This window comes from Larus michahellis, chromosome 1 (genome assembly GCF_964199755.1).
Source record: "Larus michahellis chromosome 1, bLarMic1.1, whole genome shotgun sequence".
NCBI classification, from domain to species: Eukaryota; Metazoa; Chordata; class Aves; order Charadriiformes; family Laridae; genus Larus; species Larus michahellis.
In genome coordinates this window covers 63,343,648-63,357,035 of record NC_133896.1, presented here as the reverse complement: position 1 = coordinate 63,357,035, position 13,388 = coordinate 63,343,648, and the positions used below count along the sequence as shown (strand labels likewise).

The 13,388-nt window shown below is 46.3% G+C and overlaps 1 protein-coding gene across 5 annotated transcripts in view; it reads left to right on the top strand.

Moving 5' to 3' along the window:
* The window catches only part of DENND2A (DENN domain containing 2A), a 63,347-nt gene that overhangs the window by 12,135 nt on the left and 37,824 nt on the right, over positions 1–13,388 (top strand). The window lies entirely within an intron of this gene.

Below are 13,388 nucleotides of genomic sequence, written 5' to 3'. Positions count from 1 at the left end.
ATGAAAGAAAGTAAACAATGGAAATTAAAGTCCTGTAGAGTATATATTGCCTTTAGCACATCCCTTGAAGAGAGCAGTGAACAATATGTGCCTGTTTAATAACTCCAATTTCTAGGTTTTCTGCCATGAGAAACCCAAAAGAAATGCTTCAGCAAAGAAAAAACCCAAATCTCCCAAATAAATGCTTTCAGTATTTCTCAAGGGTTTTTTTTCTAATTTAGTTATGAGATAACTTTAAGCTTTTAAAAAAAAAAAACTGCACCCTGATCCCTCTGAAAGTCCAATGAATTTAGGAAGAAAGTATTTTCTTTTTCTAGGAGGGAGAATTTACAGCACTCATCAATATTTGCCAAGGTGGATTCATGGCCTCCCTAATAGCTTCCACTGAACTGTTGAAGTTTGTTAGACACTACAGAATTACTAGGCACAAAAGACTGGAAGTGTGTTAGGGGTAGCATAATTGTCTATCTTGTTTTAGCAGCCATTTTTTACTGCTTACTTGCAGGTCAGTTGGAGAAAGGCAAAACATATCTCTTGGGGAGGAAGAGCCACCTAGCAATACTGTTTTGAAAGGGATATCTTTTTGCAGGTTTGGGGGTGTTGGTTTGGTTATTTTGTCTTCTAGAGAGAAAATGAGAGTGAATTCTTTCTTTTAGAGTAATTAACAGCAGGTTATCGTTGTATAATCCAGGTTGGAAGGGATTGCAGGAGGTCTCTACTCCAGCCTCCTGCTCAGAGATTCAGGTCTGAGCTCAGACCAGGTTGCTCAGGGTTTTGTCTTGAAAACCTCCAGCGATGTTCCAGAGCTGTATTAACCTCATGGTGTGTAAAAAAAAAAAAAAAAAAAAAAAAAAAAAAAAAAAAAAAAAAAAAAAAAAAAAAAAAAAATCCTTATATCAAGTTTCTACGTTGCTTATACTTGTTCCTGTTGCCTCTCATCCACCCAAGAAAGAAGCATCCAAGGAAGTGGCTTCAGGTCACGCACTGTGCTACACCGATGGTTTTGTTTTTACAAGAAGTAAAATGTTCAAAAAGTCATGACAGAATGTGGAAACCCGAGTCTCGTTTCTGAAAGGGACTGGGACTTGTGTTTTGCAGTCCAGATCTAACTTGGACACACTTAAGTGCAGAGCGTTACTGGATCAGTCTGTCCATCTTCTGAACTGCCAGGACATGAGGAAGCTCTTTAGATTAATCAGATCTTCTGGAAGTACCTTTTTCAGGACTGTGACCTATTATCTTGGACATCTCCCCCATTAGCAAGTTCTGCTGGCTCTGTGGAGCTGGATCTGGCACCTGGTAAGTGCCAGAGTTTGCAAGGTATGTAGTCGCATGAAGATGGAGATAAGTCGTTTCTCAATTTTCTTAGCAGTACCTAGACATTGCCTCCTGTTGTGATGAGTGAAAAAGGAATGAATGCTTACAGTTCTTTGAAAATGTTAGGTGCCTTTACAATGTTTGTTTAAAAATAATCCAATTCTCAGTTGTTTTTGAAAACTGGCATTAAACTTCAAAGCTGTGTAGACATTTCTAAAAATTTTTACCTTTCTTAATTTTTGGGTGTTTCTTGCCACTGAAGTGGCAGAAGAGGGTGCTACCAAGTCATCATGGGCTTGTGCCAGCATTTTTGCCTGATGGTACCAGAAGATCAGATTTTTTTTTCCCCTCCTGTTATGTAGTTTTCTTTTATAGTTGGAAGCAGCACCAAAGCCCCTGGGGGACAATATATGGATGGTTATAAACAGTAGACTTGCTCCTTACGCTCCACCCTTGTCCAGTGGGTCAGGGAGCCAAGGAGCACAGGCTCCTTCCCCAAGCCGTTTTGCGCTTGGGTTGCTAAATGCCTGATTACTGAGAGGCATGCGGGCATGCAAGGTGATATTCTTTGTGTTGCGTTCTTGTCCGGGGGTGCCAGTGTCAGCGCAGGGGGAAATCCTTGTTTCCCCAGGCCATTGCCCTCCTGACACCATCCTCCGCTAAGCCCCTTCAGCAGTTCCTGCACTTGAGATCACCCTGGGAGGGGAGAGAGTATTGAACCGCATGTGAGAGTGAAAGGGCGGAGGAGGAAGAGCAATTTTCCCCAGGATTTGGGGGTTTTGGTTAGTGTTTTTTTTCCCACTTTTATTGGCCGTGAGTGTAATGACCGCTTAACCACATGGACGGGGCGCGCTCCCTCCCCCATGCTTCCTCTCCCTGGCAGAGCACAGGCTCTCAGATTTCCTCCCAGCGCGGGCGGATGGCGGCTCTGAGCTACATTCCTTTTAGCACAAAAGAAAAGGAAAAATTGCTCTCCATGCGGGCAGATGGCCGACTGTTTCCTGGCAGCTCCGCTCCAGTGTCCTTTTTCCTATTGTCCTAACAAACACACGCACGCACACACCCACAGAAGAGCAGCTTTCCTCCTGGAAAAATAAATAAATGCAAATCCTCTTTGCAGAGGTTTTTCTTCTTTGGAGCTGCGCGGCTTCCCTCTTTGGGATGGGTAAATCTTCGGCGGCTCACGTGCTGCCTGGCCCTGCTCTCTGCTGAGGAAGGTTGAACAAGGGGGTGGTGTGCTGCACTGTGGTTGAAAGATTTCAGTAAGAAATAAGATCTGCAATAAGCAGATTCTGCATTTGTGGTGTCTGAGATATGTGGAAGAGTGATGGTGGGAGGAAAGAGGAGGTTGAGCAAGATAGCGGGAAGCAGGGTCTCCAGGATCAAAAAGCAGTTTACAGCTGACTTTTTGCTTGAGTTCAGATAGTGCATAATAGAGACTGACTATAGCAGCAGGTCATGGACTCAGAGCTGGTACAGAAAGATCTCCTGAAGCATGCAGTGACCAGGGCTCTGCATATGGTGCCCCCAGGTTGCGATGGTGGACATTTCAGGAAACTGTGTGCTAAATCCTCGTCAGGAGGGGCAAGAGTCAGCATCCTGCAGGGTGAAGGCCACCAAAGGAGAGATTTGCTGAGGCTCCGTTCATCTTCCCTGATGATAAGTTATTTTGGAAGAAGTTGAGGTTCTTCATTTTAATGCTCTCATTTCCTTTCTGAATGTGAGACAATTTGTCTTCCTGCCAGGAAACTCTTTGCAGAGTTGCTCCTTGAAGGGACCTCTTTGAGTCCCGTTTAAGCTAGAATAGCAGAGGTTATCTCACCACATTGAAAATGAATTCCAGCTTGGTTCATGGGCTGAACACTGTATTTTAGTGGCAGGTTGTTTCCAATGCTGTCAAATGTTTGGGTTTCTTCTAAGTAATAATAAACCTGAATTCTTTCCAATTCTTTTTACACTGGAAGTGATTTACTGTTGCAGTAGGACTGGTATATTTGTAACACAGCATTCTTGTCAAAGGAGGGTAAGTATCTACACCAGTTGGCTACACTGGCAGAAATGCATGTATGGCAATGTAGCTTCATCTTTGTTGGGGACTGAAGCCAGTTCCACTGCATCTGCTAGGAATTCTGCCTCTTCATCTGGCTGGTAGATGGTTCTGCAGGCGAACGTCTGCTCATGTAAATCTGGTCCGTATTTCTTTTGTTTTATTCCATATTGACTGCAGTCGTCTTGTGTGTGGGTAATTTCGAAGCCAAAGAAAACAGGTATGAAACGCCGACTCCACTAATGGCATCAGCAAGCTTGTGTTTGCTTCACTAACACAAGATTCACCACTAATGTCTTCTTCAGCCTTGACTTAAAGTAACTGAATTTTCATTTATTAGGCTGCAGAGCATAAGTAAATATTAGCCCACTTTGAAAGGGGTTGAGCATCCCCACTGCGTGCACGCATAACCTAATGCAAGATCTAAAACACAAGGAGGTGGTCTAGTATTGCCAAGAACCGTCACAGAAGAGCTGTCCTCTACTCCTACCTTCACTTCCCAGAATCTTGGTTTCTCCATCTGGAATTATTTTATTTTTTTTAATTTTTTGTTCATGACTTCCTTGTAGAAAGCTTAGCCTGCAACATGTCATTCCACTAAACATTGCAATTAGACTTTTTAGCAGCCAGATTGGGAAATACTGATTCTTTCTCTTCCCATGTGAATTTTTTCTTAATATTTGTTAACCTACCTGCAGGAGTGAAGATTCATCATGTCTCTAAGCAGTAATAGAAACCATACTTGCCACCACAAAGAATAACAGTATTTACCTTCTGTACATGCAAGATGCAATCTGTGCTTGTGAGCAGTGAATTAGAAAAAGAGCGTTGCTGTTTTGTTTGACGTGGTCATGTACCACACCACTGCTAACCCTGGAAATGCTGCATTTTTTGGCCGAGGGTGTGGTTGCCTGAAGGAAACTGGAGGGATGTCGAATGCCCTTTGGGTTGTTGAGCTTTTCTTCTGTTTGTTATGTGTTTAGAGGGAGGAACAAAGGGAAAATAAGACAATGGGAAATATGGGACAAGCTTAATAATAGTGGGTGCAGCAGGCCCCACCTTTAACAGAAGACAATTCACATTGTGAGACCCTGTTTTCAATTTCTGCCTTCAGGTCAAATTTTTTTTGTTTCAGTCTAAAGTTTTCCATGCTGAGCGTTTGCCTCTGACTGAATTACTTTTTAAAGCCTTCAGACAAAATGTTTCAGCTGTTTCAAAGAGTAAAGCTAGGGGAGAAAAATGTGCTGTTTCCCCTGCATTAGAAAGTGCATCGTGCTTTTATTTTTTGCTAAGACTAATCTTATGCTTTGAAACAGAAGTGTTGTATGGTGCTTGGACTGGAAATTTGTCCTTTGCCACTCCTGTGTCGTCTCGTATCTTAACTCTTCCAAGGGTCTGTGGGAAGAAAATTTCAGCTGGCACATGGTCAGCAGAGATTTTTATTTTTAGTAGCTAAAATCTTCAGTAGTTACCTCATTACCGAATGTGCTGTCCTTCCAGCTCCCTGTGCCAGGTAGGTGACCCTGTGGAGCTTCACTTGCAGCCTTCAGCAAATGGGTGGTGGAGGGAAGTAATGGACAAGAGGTGAGGGTAGTTTCTTGAGGGTCCTGCTGCTTTACTGCAGAACAGGGACAGCCTAAAGATGTAATTGAGACCCAGGGTGAACCACAAATATTGCCCACAGCGTGTCCTGCTGTCTCCCCTCTTCTCATTGCTGAGGGTTAACTTCTTTCCAAGCAGAGCCTTGTTACCAACCTAGTCCTAACCCTGGTCCTATAATAAAGCCCCAACCTGTGAGTCGCATATGAATGGACACATGCCATCTGCAGCTCAGTGCCAAAGGCTGGCCTCCTAACCAGACATACAGAATACATTTCTGGGGTTTAGTAGGACCTCGCTGTAAATCTCTGTCCAGGAACAGTGGACTAAATTACCGGGAGTTTTTCCTCTCCTGTGCCATCAGTTACCCCACTGGCATGGTAGCAGAAAAGAGGCGAAAACAGCTTGATTTACTAGTATCCAGAAGAGGCAAAGCCTGGACTAGGAAGGAAGGAAAAGATTCTCCATCCTAGTCAAGGTCAGTGATTTGGACACAAAGATGCAGTCATTCTGCTTCTAAAGAAATAATTGCTACACTGTGCATGTGTGGGTATGCAGCGAGGGAGAGGTGTGGGATCCGCTCAGGATATTGGCAGTGGACATGCACGTAGGAAGTCCAGTGTCTTCAACGTGTAGGTGCAGACTGTCCATGTAGGGCAAGCATTGTCTCAGATAGGCACTGTGGACATCCAGGAGTTTGGGTGGTGTGGTAGCCAGGAGAGCGCTGGAGTGGATCTAAAATCTGGGGAAATGTGCCAGCTTCTCAAGTTCTGCCCTGTAAGGCCAGGCAAAAAAGGAGGTGCTTAAGCCAATCTGGTGTCAGGTGGCTTTGTTTTGATGAGACTAGGCCTGGGGGCAGGTAAAAAACCTCTCAAAAATGGCAGTTGTAGGGAAGCAGCTTTTAAGGTAGTAGATTGAGTAGTGGAGTCTTCCAGAAGCTGGAAGGGAAGCTGTTTCTGCTCAAGCAGGGAGGTAGGACGGGGTGGTTGAGAAAAACTGAGGCAAGGCCGAGGGGCCGGGTAAATCTGGGAGAGCCCTTATTTTGGGCAGGGAGGGGGAAGTAAGGGGAGGAAGAGTCTGCAGCTAGGAGCCATTGTAGAAAGTCCTTAGGATGGAGAGAATGTATTTGGATGAGCTATGGGTAGAGAAGGAATGGCTAAGGAATGATTTGAGGGGACAAGTCTGGAAAGAGAGGGATACAGGGAAGTGGTGATGGGGAGGGGCAGAGAGGACCTGGCTGGGACAGCTGATAGTGAGTGGGAGGAACATGAGATTAACAGTGGGTGAGGAAAATGGAACTCAAATAGTGACCTCAGAGTTAAACCTGGTCTGTCTGGACAAGGGGAGACCTTGCAAGCAAGGGCTGCTATTGAGGAGGTAAGGAATACTATATGTAATAAGGTTCTAGTGTGAGGAGGTGAGAGAACAAACTTAAAAATAATGGTGTGCCCCCATAACCTGCTTACTTCCAAAGCCTGGAATGGAGCGGGTCCCTGTGTCCCACCAAGCATGTGCAAAACCCCTGGCAGAGCGTCTGTCCCATCCTCTTCCAGGAGCTGCTGCTGTTACCAGCTACTCCACTAACTCAGGTGCCAGAGGTCCCTGTGGTGGAGTCAAAGCATCCAGCCGTACTGGTAACTCCATACCATCCCACACAGTGGGAGCCCAGTGGGTTTGGTTTTTTTTTTTTCAGTTTGCATTTAAACCAAACAAACCAACCCATAACTGAAACTTCATTTATGTTCTCCAGATGCAGTTTCTGTATGTGTGAAGTGGAGCACTCAGGAACTGAGAAGCACCACATTTACAGGTGTCCATGCTGTTTCAGTTGTGTCTTACATGTGTGTGTGCTGCAGCTGTTAGGCTTTGCTGGGTGGTCACAGGTGTCTGTTTGGCCTGCTCTGGAGGTGAGTCAGGGTAATGTAGCGAGTGAAATGGGTGCCTGCAGGTTCCTTGCTTAATTTGTCAGGTAATGAAGGAGAAATGGCTAGGAACCTCCTCACCTGCTCTACCCAGAGCTCACCGCCATGTCAGACAAACCCTGAAGGCAGAATTTTTGCCAGTGGCAGCCAGCTGTGTGTTCCCTGGCCTGGGTGCCAGACCTGGGGCGGTGGGGCTGGCCCCATGTCCGCTTGTGAAGGCGGTGGGGTTTGCAATTGGAACAGTCTGAAAAATCAAGTCTTGCTCTTAGAGCAAATTGTAGCTTTGTCTGTTGTTCGTGCAACCCAGTTTGCCATTTATATGGTTATCTGGTGAGCAACAAATGTCCTTGAACGAAAGCAGTGAGGAGAAAGCAAAAACAGCGAATCTGTCCTAGCAATATGATTTCATCCCTTCCCTTCCATGTACTTCAGTGCTCATCAGGTTTTCCACGACAGGTGACTGATATCACTATACAAGTAGAAGACTTTTTGCTTTTCCCTCCTTTGTTTGCTGGCTTAATTAATTTAACCAGCTAGCTTGCTAACCCTTGCTAGCTCAGAAAGTGCTTTACAAGAATTGGAGCTGATACAAAGGAAGCAGAAGCAAGAAGGGAGGAAAAGCAGGCACATCCTTAGTCAGTGGCATCTATTAGATCTGACGAGGCCTGCCTTTTACAAAGGACAGGGATGAGACCATGGACAGGCAGCCAAGGGAGGAGCAGGGGCCCAGGAAGAGGGAGAAGCAGGGCAGTCCCTTTAACAGTAGTAATCCGTTAAGTCAGGTTAGTGACATATAAGCAGGCAGTTTGTTCTATGGAGAAGGTCAGTAGAATGAATTATATCATAAAATTAAAGACATATCATAACATACAGCACAGCTTTTCTGCACACAGGCTGAACACTGACACTGTGAGTTTCTGCATTCCTTGCATTGCAGCGTTGTTCCTCTGACATGGGGTGCACGCACAAAGAGAGAGGTTGCGGTACATCAATTCCACTTGGGGTTTTTGAAAATACAGTTTCTTTTGACACATGGGATTCTCCTGACCCCCTTGTAAGCCTTGTGGTGCAAGATATGATAGATCAAAGGGAAAAGTTAGGGCAGAGTGGGGCAAGCAGGGTAAGAGGCTGTGTGGGATCTGACTCTAAAGGATAATATAGGAGCATATCGTTTCCCAGTCATTGGTTCTTCATGGATGTGTTTACTTAAGTTTATCCTGCTTTTTTTTTTTCTTTAATAAATGACTTGGGCCTGACTGTCTAGGGTTAGGATCTCATTACTAGTGCGATGAACTGAACGATCCTGCTGGTAGTGTCTTCAGTCTCCATGGCCTGCAGGAGCCTTGTGTGGCCAGGACAATCAGTGCCTGCAAAGAGGTGACAGCTCACCTTGTCCCAAACTAACTGTGCCCAGTACAGGATGGCAGAGTGGGAAGGTGAGGTGGGAAGGCACCTCTGGAGGTGGCCAAGGACAAGAGGACACAGGTTCAAGTTATGTCAGGGGAGGTTTAGATTGGATATTAGGAAACATTTTTTCACTGAAAGGGTTATTAAATATTGGAATAGGCTGCCCAAGGGAGGTGGTGGATTCACCATCCCTGGAGCTTAAAAAAAGGGTAGATGTGGTACTTAGTGACATGGTTTAGAAGTGGTTTTTGTCAGGGTAGGTTAATGGTTGGACTTGATGATCTTAAAGGTCCCTTCCAACCTCAGCAATTCTAAGTCCAGCCCCCTGCTCAGAGTGGGGTCATGTAGAACAGCTTGCTCAGGACATTGTCCAGTCAGGTTTTGAGTATCTCCAAGAATGCAGCCTCCACATCCTATCTGGTGCCTAGTGACCCTCTTGTTAAAAATGTTTTTTCTTATGTATAGGCTGAATCGTCCTTTCACTGGATGCTACTGAGAAGCCCTGCTGTTGCGGAGGTGGTCCGTCCTCCCAGACCTCAGCAATTCTGTGATGCTCACCTGCAGGGCCAACTGGGAGAGGAAAGAGAAACTTGAGCTCAAGTTTCAGAAAACCCTTGCCTTGCTGCTGGGTTGTTGTTGGACACCTCGAGTCAGTGACTCCTCCACTGCAAACATCTTGTTTCACCAAAGGGGACTGCTTTTGGGTGCTGTTGTCCTTCTCAGCCCTAGCCACATACTTGCTCAGCTGGTGTCCTGCCCACTTTGTGGGGGCTCAGCCCCTGAGGTCATGCTGCTCCTGGGACACTCGTGAAGGCAGCGTGCTCGTACCCAGGCCCAGGGACGCTGCCTGGTGCTGGGACTGTGTCCAGAGACCCGCGCAGTGGCCTCTGTGTGTGTGTTCGTGCACAAGCATGCGTCCTCATGCCTGCTTCTTTCCCCAAAAGGAAACAGGCTCCAAACAGAGCAAGGGCTGGGGGAGGGTGCCTTGAAGGCTTTAACTGTTGGCTTCCCCTTACTCACAATTTTCCTGTTAGTGTTTTGTCTTCTTGGCATCCTTCCTGTTCTTTATATATGTATGTTATATATTGTTGTCTCATTGTTGCTGTCTGTATGTTGCATCCTTTGTTCTGTAAAGCAGTGGAGTGGAGAGGTGTTACTTGCAGGCTTTGTCTGTCTGCTCAGGGTTACTCATGAAACTTATTGTAGATGCCATTTCTGTGAGCACCAAGGAGAAGAAAGCATACATGAGCTTTAAACGCAGCATGTCTCTTTTTCTTCTTGGAGAAGAGTTTGACCTGCTGTGGGTTGCTCCTGGTGCTGTAAAGCCGTATTGTTTATATGCCCCAGTGATGTGGCTAATATCCAGTTACGGACTTGGATCTGATTTTTGTGCGAGGTGCAGAGTAAACAACAAAGAAAATCTTGAGACATGGCCTTCAGCACGTGGTGATGGTAATACTCATCCCCAAACCACAAGCCCCTTTGAGGTATCCTTGATATATTCCCCACATGAAATAGCAAAGAAGGGAGGCCTGGGACTTGCTTCCATCACTTACTGGAGGCAAGACTGCATGTGTACAACCCATGCTCTATCTGTGTACGTTTCTGATGATGTGGACTGCAGGGCATTGGGTGCACCTCTGCCTTTTGTCATCGTCTGGTGGCTACACCAAGTGCAGTGAGCAAAGCTGTTTTTTTCCTCTCCCTGAAGGAGTTCAGCTCGTATCCCTCTGGAAGACTTCTCTGTTCTTTGGGGGTGGGAGCGTGCCTACTGTCAGTGCCTCTTTTTTATTCACCAGTTGCTTTGGAAACAGCGCATAGTATCTAGTGCCCTGAACCAGATGTGTGTACTCCAACCGGCATTTTGATCGGAAGTGGGGAAGAGGGCATTGGAGGGGGGGTGGGAGGGGATGGGGAGGAAAACTTAAATTAGAAGAAAGCTAAACAGCTATTGCTGGAGACAGATGATTACAGCTCATTTCAAGGCTGTTTCCTGCATGCCAATGATAGATCAGTAAACAAACGCCTCTTTGCGAACACAAAGCAGGCAGGAACTCTGTTTGGAAGAGAGAGGTCGGAGTAGGTCTCGCTTTGCTTGGTAGCAGGAAGCCCCTATCACATGGCCCTGGGAATCATGAGGCCGGGTGCGTGTGGGAGATAGGCCGAAGAGTCTTCTTCTGGGAGACTTCCTATCCTTCCCAGGGTCCAGTCAACAGGTTTGAGAGCTTCCTCCCCTCCTTCTTTCCTCCCGCCTCCTCCCCTGTCCTTCCTTTCCCAGTTTAATTTTGAAACGGTATCAGATGACTGCTTTGTTCCCCCGAACAATGGCAGGGATTACTGCATAAATTGCAGTGGTGAGGCTCTGCATCTTCTCACCCCTTTTATGGCCTTGCTGCTCCGGGGTGTAAGTGCCAGGAGTGATGGCCCTGGGCTTGGGTTGCTACGCGTCTGTGCTTCCCATTGCTGGTAGAAAGTTCTCGTGTCTTTTTTTACAGAAAGCAGCAGTTGGTCAAGAAGTACCAGATTGATGTACGTATGTCCTTCTCGAGTCGCCTGCTAACTGAACTCAGCTCTGCTTGTTTTTTCTAGGCAGTTTGTAGGGCCCTGGTGACATTGCCCATGAGGCAGGAAAGCAGAGCATTTTGGATAACACTTCTGAGCCTCTGGCAGGTCGCCCTTCCCCATCCCTACACTCACACTTTCTTGTGCTCTCTCTCTCCCCACTTCCCTCCCTCTTTCTCTCCTGTCCACAGAGTCCCATCATCTCCATTGTACCAGATTGGGTGCATGCTGGACCCCTTTTGTGAGCTGCTTTGTCTAAAACTCTCAGCGAGCTATAGCAGGTCACAGACGTGCTCCAAAGAGAGCCCAAGCCAGCACACGGTCAGAGTAGTGTGTGGTCAACAGTAGCAGAGGTGTGGGGAGACACGAGGAACAGAAGCTTCCCTTGCCCTTTGCAGTGAACTGTCATGTTGACTCCGGGTGCCTTATGGAGTCAAACCTCAGTAGAGAAGATCTACCTTTTGTTTTCCTACTGGAGGCAATTTTCCATCACTGCCATCCTGGCTTCCTCTTGTCGGTGTTGGCAATGCTTGTGCATAAAGCCTGCAAGTCGTTTGGTGGCCTTATTAACAGAAGAGGTGATACTATTGCCTTTGAAGTTCATTTGGGATTGGCTGCAAGCAAATCATCTGACTGTTGGACTGATTGGGAGAGCTTCCTTATTATTTTCTGCTATTTTATTCCAGAGGTGACTCTTTTTTGCCCTCATGTTTTCCATTGTCTTTGGATATTTACTCTTTTGGGCAGGACCAGACAATGTCCTACAATAATCCCTTAGGCAATGCTGAGGATACCCTGTACACCCTGCTGCTCTGGGGTGAAGGCACAGCAATCTCTCTGTCTCCTAGGGATGACTCCCCTAAGCAGGTTGTGTTGTCAATGGGTATGTTGGTACGTACCTGGTTGTTGTCACATTGCAGCATCTCGTCTTGCTGCTTTGGAAGCTCCTGGCTTGCTTTTTAATGTGCCTAGTGTGAGTGCATTGCTCTAGTTACTCCTGCCACACGTAGTAGCAGTGGGGGGACAGATGTCCCTCTGGCCTTGGCTCCAAGTCATGCCTATCTGCTGATTGCAGTGGTGCTCCTTTCACAGGAGACTCTTTTGCAGCACTCAGCAACTGCTTTGTGCCTTGCTTGTGTTCACCAAGGGTGATGGGGTTTGTCCCATCCACTACAGATGAAGAAATGAGCGCGCCTCTTATTATTCTGTAGTACATTCTTTTTGGCCTCTGCCATGGGAGGTACATCAGGTACGTGATTGTGCTGAGCACCGGCAAACATTTGCTCATACTCAGATGTTCATTTTCAAGGCAGTGTTTGTTAGGGGGCTGTTGGAAAACGCTGAGAGAGGGAGTTTCCTGATGGGGGAATTGTGTGGTCTTATCAAGACAGAGGAGCTCATCCCAAGGGAACATTTGGTGTGGCAGCGGCGCCACAGGGGTTGTGTGTATGCCGACTCCTGTTGTTCTTGTGTTTCTTACCGCTAAAGGCAGTGCCGAGGAGGTCCAGCCACTGACCCTGCTGTGTGAGGCACTAAATGAGTGATGAGTAAAGAGACCGACCCTGCCCTAGGGACATTGTAAGCCAAGTGCAGAGCAGCCTCTGTTGCAGCTTTGCAGGAATCTGCTTGGGCTGCCTGAGTGAGTCATTCTTTGGCCAGGGACATGAGCGATCGTTAGTTTTTCATTATTTTCAATCCATAACAGTTAACGGATGGATGAATAGATTTTGTTCCTCGGGCTGGTAAATTTTCTTGACAGTGTTGCAAGGCTGCTCTGTGTCTAGAAGTGAAGTGGATGTTTGTTCCAGTTACTAACGAGGAAGAGAAGCCAAGGGGGTTTATTGTCTGGGGAAAGAGTCCGCTAAATGGTTAGCAATGAGCTGCCCCGAGTGTGTACACATTTGAGTTGACCCAGAGTTCACTCCTTGCCTTAGGAACGTTGCCAGTGTGGGATAAAGAGAGGGAGAGAAAACTGCAAACAAACAAGACTGTTTTTTGGTGTTTTTTTCTTTTCTTTTTTTCTTCTCTCTGCCCAAAATACTCGAACAGTGGAAACGAGATCCTTTTGTTCTTTACTGTTTCTGGTGTGGTGTTTTTTATTTTTTTAACAAGAACCTACTAAATTTCCCGAGTCACTCAGTGGTGGTGTCAAATGCTCAGCATGTCGGGTCAGCACCTGACAGACCAGCCAAGTGGGCAGATTTGAGAGGCTTCAGATTTTCCAAGTATTGCCTACAAGATGGTGAGCCCTTTGTCATTACAGTGCTGCAGAGCAGGCAGACCACCCTGAGAAGTGAGGAGAGATGGTGATGCAGAATAACACAGTAATTCTTTTAATTTTTTTTTTTATGAGTAAGAGTATTGTGGGGCAATAAAAAGGATGCTGCTGCATTGACTGGTTAGCAGCAGTACTCAAAGGAAAGAGAGGAACAGTCTTGCTCTGAACACTAGAAATCACGAGGCAAACGGAACGACTCATTTTTGTGACTGGTTTATCTTACCTCCACTAGGAGTTGTCCTCTGAAAGCAGACCA